Below are 9,236 nucleotides of genomic sequence, written 5' to 3'. Positions count from 1 at the left end.
CTGCACTTATTCCAGGCTTAGAAGCACGTAAGAGGTAAAGAACTTAAGCAGACTGGAGATGGCCAGATTTGAATGGGAACGCCCACATTTCAGGGCCACTCCACCCAAAGTGTGTAACTGGGATGGAGGCACACAGTGAATGACTTAAAGCAGAACTAAAACCGCACTGGAAACTTTCCCTGCCTCTGACCCGGTAGCAAGACGTACTGCTTTACTGCAGCCCCATACAATCTAATGCTAGATTATGACCAGCCCCGTGGCTGCACACGGTTGTCTACAAATTCACTTTTCTCAAACTTATATCATGGCGGAGCCAGCAAAAAAACAATAGCAGAGAAGACCTTTGTCCGAGGAATGGAGCAACTCCATGCAGTGGCAGCTCAGCAGCAGCACACAGCAATCACACACACTGTTGTCGCGGCAATAGGCATGCACACACACTCGCAACTTATCCATCCATCCATCCATCCATCCATCCATCTATCCATACATCCATCCATCCATCCATCCATCTTCAGATCCACCTTGTCAGCACACAAACAAACACATTGCTTAAATATCCACAATCCCTGCCGTATTACTCCCACATCATTCATTTATTTTACTTTTCTCTCTTCCTCATACTGTTCACATGGTCACATGGGACTATATGTGTGAAAGCACCCTTAGTGTCACTGTTGTATTAGGATTATTCAGTGATCGGTTGCTATTGTCTTGGGAGAGTAAAGGTGCGCATGTAGCTGTGGGGGTGGGGCAGGAAGATGAAGTAACAGGAGAAAACCCATGCTAGCAAGGAGAGAACATGCAAACTATACACATTAACAATCCAAGGGCTTAAACCCAGGGCCTTCTTCCTCTGAGGCAGACATGCTAACCACTACACCACCTTGCACCCTTAAATGGACACAAAACTTCACAAAACAGATACTAAGGATACACATGTAAACATAATCATTGAACATCCCACAAACCTAAATCAGGATAATTTTGGGTTGTGACTGATCTTGAAGGACCAATAAGGGATCAAAAAGTCAGACTAGTTGATAACCCTTGCTGAACAGGATAAAGCAGGTAGAGAAGATGAATGAATGGATAGTGGAGAAGATAAACTGTGTCTTTTTTCAGTTGAAATGCCTTAAGCAAGAAAATCCTAACAAAATCCTGCAAGCAGGCAAACGATTCAAGTAGCAAAGCTGACCTCAGGAGGTAAAATGTTGGCAAGAAGGAAATATACACTTATCGCTAAGTTTAGTGAAAAGAGGATAAGTTACAGCTGAGCAATTTAAACCTTTCATTGCTCTGAAGTATGATGAGAAACCACAAAAACCTCCATGTGCCACTTGTCCTTACAGTTGCATTAATGGCTTTAAGTATTTTCTGTGTCGTAGCTTTACAGAGCAGTGCAAGTCAAGTGAAATTATCCAGAGTAGTGAAACATTGTACAATGTCTGTCATTAATACTTTTAAATAGCACCTGCCATCTTAACAGATGCTTGCAGCACTGAGAGTCTCTTTCTATTGACATACTTTATCTGATGATTATGGTACTTATACCATGTGAGATTGCACTAAACTCTAAATCATGTGACGGTTAACAGCAAAGGCCATAAAACAAACATTGATCCTTGAATGTCCTGTACAAAATCAAGTTGCATCGAGTAAGAACAATACAGATGAAGAAACATAAGCGTTTATGATAATACTGTGAAAAGTAGCAGCACAGAGTTAGCGGAGAAGATCAACATTGTAGACTGAGACCTACTGTATGTGTGTGGTTGCTACATCTGTCTCACTTTGCCTGCAGAAGTTATTTGTTTATTCCTCCCACAGAACAAAAACCTTTGTCCACACGTAGCTAGGTATTTTTATAAACACATATCCACCATCTTCTGTTTTCAAAAAAGTTACGTCCACACATCATTGTTTTGAAAAAAAAAATCCATCCACACAAAACTGCATAAATGTGCTACAGTATCTACAAGTTAATGGACGTCAATCCTGTTGTTGGCAGCTTGATGCTTTGGGGTCCCAAGTGCACCATTATTAATTATAACTGCGCACCTGCCTAACAATGTTTGAGACCCGGTCCATGTAAGAGGCCTGTCTGGTGTGAGCCCGGTCCGTCCGCTGGACCGCTGGGGGGGTTTGGCTGGTGCCCCGTTGTGACAGGAGAGTGGGGGGTGCCGGTATGGTTCGGGGGGTACAGCGGAATGTGTCCCTGGGGATCGCAGTGCCACAACAGGGAGCGGGCACGCAGCAGAGAAACCCACAGCAGGACCAGCACAGGCCCGCACGATACAACACCGTCCACAAGAAGGTGGCCCCGGCCACGCCGACGAGAGAGGACGCCATCAACCGCCCAAGCGGGGCCACCCTGCCGGCCCCAGACCGACAAGCAGGCGTAGCCAAGCACCCCCAACTAGGCACTGCTACCCCACACCAATGCTGCCAGCACAGTCCCCATGACATTTGGAAACTTAAAACATCTATGTCCACACTCAAACGCAAAACCAGAGTTTTCCCAAATCTTCACTTCTGTTAAAGATTTTCAAAATCCCCTTTTTTATTGACCTTAACCTGCGTTTTCGTGTGGATGACAGGCCAAATCGTAGAAAAATTTATTTTTTTTAATTTAAAAAAAAAAAATGCGTTTTAGCAAATACTGGGCTACATGTGGACAGGGTCTAAATTGCAAGTGTGACTATGTAAAAGAGTAAAAAAATAGGTCAATCTAGGTGTCCTGAGCATTTACTCTCATGCTGGCTGTGTGAGGCTCCAGCCCCTTGCAACCAAAGTTAGAAATAGAGAGTTATAAAACAGGAGGGTTTAATAAATAGTGTGTCCTGAACAAAATGATCAACCACTTTAAAACCACTCTAACTTCCTCTTCACTCTGATAAGGCTAAAATAATTGGGTAGTTTTGGGGTTAAAAAGTTGTTACTTTAAACAAGCCTTGTCCCACACACGCACGCACGCGCACACACACACACACACACACACACACACACACACACACACACACACACACACACACACACACACACACACACACACACACACACACACTGCAGGAGTTGAAAAGACAGCTCATGAGTGACAATGACAATTTTACAAATAAAGTCTTTCTGTACATAACATGTGACGTCCCCGCCTCTTTATTTGTTCCTGTTTACTTTGAAAAAGTTATATCCCTCTAAATCAAAATCAAAACACTTTTCATTTGTAAACCAGATCTCACTGATAGCGACAACATGAAACCTATGTTTTAATGAATGTGAAAGCTCCTTGATTTGTTCAAAATGTGCATATAAGCTCCTGCTGTTGAAATGTATAAATAAAAAATAAAACATTTGAATTAAGTTTTATAAAGTCATTGATGCTCTGATAAACGCATGGAGGGCCTTGGACAGAAAAGTTGAGTGAATGGCTCAGTTTGGTGTTTTGTGATTCCATCACCCAAAAAACAGCCACAGTTTAGGAGTTTTAAAAAAACCTGAATGAATTATTTGTCATTTTATGTTTTGTTTTTTAAATATTCTGTTTTGATTTAAATGCAGCTGTTGTGCGTGCGTGCGTGCCCAGATGGCAGCCTTATTGAGCATGTGGGTGAGCTGTAACTCAAGAGGCTGGTTGGAGGACAGACTAAGTGGCTCTCAGGGGAGAGTCGATCGGTTGTTAAAGACAGTGGAGAGGGACACACAACGGTATCAGCACAAGAGAACAGACACACATTCTCGGTTAGCATAATTGCTATAGACAGGCATCCATCAAAATGTCCACCTCTTGCTTGTTACTCAATGAGATGCTGTCACAGTTGTTGATCTATATTAAATGTTTTGCAATCTTGTCACTGCATTTTAATACTATCTTTTTTCTCTTTGAGGTTTCATTTTTTTTTTTGTTTCGTTTTGTTGTTCCTCGTCCTTCTTGCCTCACCCCATCAATTCATCTTCTTCTTTCATGTGAGTTTTGTTTTCTCTATATATCCTCCATAGCAGTTGTGTCCCTAGGGCCGGCGCGGCCATATAGGCGAACTAGGCAATCGCCTAGAGTGGCACTCTCTCAAGGGTGGCAAAACGGGACATTGGACAAGTTACGTGAGTACTTTCTTGAAGAAACACAGACTGGGAGGCTCGATCATTCTGTGATAGGCTGAGGTATGTGTCACACACACACACACACACACACACACACACACACACACACACACACACACACACACACACACACACACACACACACACACACACAAACACACACACACACACTTGCTACACCCAGAGCGATTTAGAGAGAGAGTTGCGATACCGGAAGTTTGAAATGCTTGACCGTCACGTGGTTCATGTAGACACTAAATAGTTCCCAGAAGTTCTTGGCGGGCAATTTTAATCCATTGATTGAGACATAACTGGGATTTGTGGTAATTTGGTTGTCTATAACTGCATTGATTTGTATATACAATATATGTTAATAATGATAATGATGTAGGAGGATGAGTTATTATTAATGGGTTATATAACTAAGAATATTAATTATGATTATTAATATTACTTCAAATTCTGCGGGGTGCCACTCCTTTTAACAGGAGAAATATGTCTAAGTTTTTAGACTAAACTCATCAATGTGAAACCAGGGAAAAGTGAATTCTAACAGCAAATCTACACCATAATCACAGCTTTAATGAATCAGAGGAATCAAAGATTATGTTTAACCTTTTATTCAAAAGTCAACAATTAACACAGTCAAAATATCAATTGAAATGGGATAATTAAATCATGATAAAATGCATTTCTAGGCTAATAAAAGTGAGGATTATATGTAATAAAGTGAAATCACTATTCTAGGAGAATGCTAGTCTACTAAATATTGAATAAAAATGCAGGATACATATTCGAATAAGATCATAAAATCAAAGAATAAAATCATAAAGAGAGCTCATAAAACAAAGAGAGGATGACAGACAGGGGAGACGAACAAACATGAATGAGATGAACTGTGTGTGGAACATGTTGTGAGTGTGTGTAAGTTTGTAGTTATGGAAGTATGTATGGGATCTATTGTGGATGAAGTTTGCTGATGAAAGTTCGTTCTGGTTCCTTGAAGATGATGTCAGGGTTGGACCTGGAGGTGCTGTTTGAAGCAATGCAGCAGGACGTGCCACCGTTGAGTTCTGTTGTGTTTCAACAGAGTGTAGCCCCTTCAGCCGATCCAGGCGGTTCTGGCCTTCACAGCTGGGTTAGAGAATGGCTCGTGGCTTACCACAGTGGGTCGCGGGCCGGGCTTCTTTTGGCTGTTGTGCACGTCACTAGATGCTGGATTCGTCCGAACCAAGCAGCTGTTGATTCCAAAAATCTAACTGTTTCAACTAAAAATAAAATGAAATAAATGAAAAGGTGGGGAAGGGAAACGCGTTGAGCATGAAACGCCAGCGTCCCAAAACTGAAGTTAGGAGGAGGCTTTTTTCCTTTTAAAAGCTTATCTTTGGGACTTGCCTCCCAAGAAGGAAACTTCGTTGATTGGTTTAAAGCATACTTGCCAACCCTCCCGATTTTCCCGGGAGAATCCCGAATTTCAGTGTACTTCCCGAAAATCTCCCGGGGCCACCATTCTCCCGATTTTCTCCTGATTTCCGCCCTGACATTGTCCGGGCGGACCATCCTTCACTGAGCGTCGTTTACATCGTATAAGAAGAGGAAGAAGAGACATGGCGGCATGTAAGAAGAAATATGCCTGCAAATTCCAAAATGACTGGAAAAAACAATTTAACTTCATTCAGGACAGCTCAAAAGGGAAGGGTTATGCGGCCTGCAATGTGTGTAGGTCAGACTTCTCGATTGAACACGGTGGCCGAACGGACATCACGAGTCATCAACGGTCAGAGAAGCACAAGGCTGCTGCAACGCAGCACCGCTCACAGCCCAGTATTTCGAGCCATCTGGCCAAATGAAGACCTGAGGGAGTTACTTTTGCTGACCGTCAGTTCAACCAGGACAATTCAACCCTTAACGCACTCCTTTCCTGCAAATTAAATTTTGAAGGTCCTGCCCATACCTACGCTCCTTCAAGAGCTGTGTTACTGGCTGCGAAGCATTGCACCTTCAAATACAACCATGTGTAGGGAAGTTTTTGTTGTTGTTGTTTTGTTGTATAGGCTGTGTTTAATTTTCCTTTTGTTGATTATTTTTATTTTTATTTATTTTGATGGATAATATATGCAATGTATGCCTTTTTTGTTTAATTTTTATTGTTATTTATTTTATTTATTCTACTTCTACCATCATTTACCATTTGCACGGGTACTGTGGAATTTGTTCTTTACTTTAAATGTGTTTTTCAAATAAAAGAACACTGTGAAATTTAATTATTTCACTTTCTCTTTCAAAAGCAAACATGATGATAATTATATGATTATTTAAACATCTTACATTCAAAAGTGCATCACAAACTGTCCATTCCACTCTAACTTCATTGCACTGCAATAGTCAACTGCTCACTTCCGGTAACTATTGTGAGGCTCCATGAACCGCCATTGCTGTTAAAAAAAAAACAAACAAAAAATGATCCCATTGGCGCGAATGGAGATGTTGCAACTCTATCTCTAAACGGCTCTGGCTACACCTGCATACGCCCCCTCCCTGCCCCGCCCCCAGCTCTCAAGAGCCAATAGCAGCCAGGCCTACTGACATGATATTTGTGAGCCTGAAAAAAAAACAAAAAGAGAAAACTTTTAAAAGAGGAAACTACAAAAGCAGAGAGATTTGTTATTAAGATATATTGATTTGCGAAGACAAAGGCACGCGGCAAACACTTCTGAAAGCTGAGCTTTATTTGCTTATTAGTATATAATGTTGCTGATGATACATGCTTTCTCACATTTAATGCATGTAAGTGCACGTGTTTGATTCACACGAGAAAGTGTTGTATTTATCTATAAAAGGGTTGTTCAAAATGGTGTCATGAGTCTGCTATACATCTTTTAAAATGAGCTTATTGCCGTTTTTGGATGCGCCAAAATGAAATCTATTGGCCGTCTCCTACGCTCTGTGCACGTCTCCACAGGTTTTCTTTTGTGCACTGCTTTGTTTATTCTCATATTCGAGTGATGATCTTTATAATGTGAATAAAGTACATTCACAATAAAGTGCAGAAGATCTCAGTGAAATGTGCTCTGACAGGCTCCAAAGCTGAATTTATGGCTTCTTATAAGTAGTTTGGATTCTTTGGAGGCTCACATCAGGTGTCGACTGAGAGCTGCGCTCTACGGACATGTTGGACAGTTTCCAGACAAGTGGCCCAGTGGTTAAGGAAGCAGGCTTGTAAACAGAGGGTCACTGGTTCGAATCTCTCCCGGGCATCACTGTGGGATGTTGAGCAAGTCCCCTAACCTCAATCCAACTGCTCCCTGGGTGCCTGCACTTGGCAGCCCACTTCTACCCCTCGGGGAAAATGGGAAACAATGCAAAGAAGTATCACAGGTTTTTGCCTGAGGCTCTCCCTGTAAGACTTTAAGTTTTGAGTGAACATTGCTGCCCATTGTTAACGTATGCATCCTTCCGAGAAGCTTCTTTTTATTAATTTGTCTATGCGTCTAACTGTGAAATGCCAAACAAAATGGAAGTGAAAAACGCACACCGGCTAATATTGTGGCCGTATTTCTCCTGGCCACTTTACTTACCCGGTAAAGCAGGGGTCTTTACATTTTCTCCTTTTTTTCTTTTCAAAAAGTATTAAAATGATTATACGGTAGTGTCGCACACAGTCTTACTTTTCCACATAAACCCCCTACAGCTCTGAGCTGAATCAAGCCGATGCAGTTGTTCTGTTGAATTCTGTTGTCCCTGTCCTCATTAGGTGTGCAGTTTTATAAAACAAGAAGAAATTACTTTTGGTTTCAACATAAAGGCTAAAATTTAAATTAAGATAATTTTTAAAAATAATTGATATATTTGTTTAGTCGAACCTGGAAAGGGTGCTTTTCTTTTTTTAAGGGTAATTATTTTTCATTATAGAAGCTTCAATTATTTTTAAGAATAATTCACTTTATGAATGTTTACATTATTAAAAACTACATGTAGCATGATACATGATACATTTATTTATCAAAAGACAATGTTTTGTTAAAATATTGGCTACATACAATGGAAGTACTGTATATTCCAAATGAAAAATCAATTATAAGAAATACTTTCGTGAAGTTTGAGTCTTTTGAAAGTAGAAACACAGCAAGGCACAAGTGGAATCCTTTTAAAACTTTATCACACTTTGGGAATACATTTGTTAGGATTACCATCTCATAAAGCGCCCTTTCCTCCCTGATACCTCAGTATTCCACCTTCACTCACATGTAAGTTATCATCCGACGTGATGAAAGAAGACGAACACCAAATGATTATCGTGTCCCTCTGGATGACTTCATCCCTGCTCCAACTCTGCCTTCCTTTCTACTGTCCTCTCCACTTACCATCTCTACCAACACTTCTACACTCATGGGGGGAAGACATGCGGTTGCTGTCAGTTGCTAAGGGCCCCGGGCTTTCTCCCACTTTCTAGAATGCACAGTCTTATAATTAGCTCTGCTCCCATTGTCACCTACCTTGGTCTTGGTCTCCATCTTGTTTCCATGTTCCTTTTTGTGCATTAGTGGTGAACACTAGTTGATGATGAAAGAAAGGTTTTTTTATCTCGCAAAAAAAGGGAAGCTTTGTTAACCACAGTATGCTAGCTAGGATTATAGCACTTGAATAGCATGAGATCCTTCTAATACAATCAGTGAAGTCAACTTTATCAAGGAAATGGCTTTTAAGAGGCAGCGTCTGTTAGTATTAATTAAGATGTTCACTTGATAGGCTCTACAGCTGCAGTTCATCTAAATGAAGGCAAGTCACGCTAAATGATTGACTCCTTAGGGGAATAACTGCTCCAAAGGTTGCAGGCAGCTGTGCTTGGCCTCCGTGCTTATGTTGACTGATGACCTCTGAACTGAGTCATTACTTACACCTGTCAGTCAGTGGAGGCCTTCCACCTGCGGGGGGTGGGGTGGTGGGTCGTGCGTGACAGTTGAAGAGTGAATGACACATGCCTCGCACCCAACATCCAGCGCTCTGTTTCCCCCTGCGGTGTTTGCAATATCCATAACTTAAGACTTGACCTCTGACACAATACTTGTTACACGTGGGAAATATGAGCCACACTACTGGATTGTATATCCTGCAAGGAACGATTTTGAGGTAACTTT

Source organism: Gouania willdenowi, chromosome 17, assembly GCF_900634775.1.
Source record: "Gouania willdenowi chromosome 17, fGouWil2.1, whole genome shotgun sequence".
NCBI classification, from domain to species: domain Eukaryota; kingdom Metazoa; phylum Chordata; class Actinopteri; order Blenniiformes; family Gobiesocidae; genus Gouania; species Gouania willdenowi.
Note: the sequence above shows the minus strand (reverse complement) of the source record.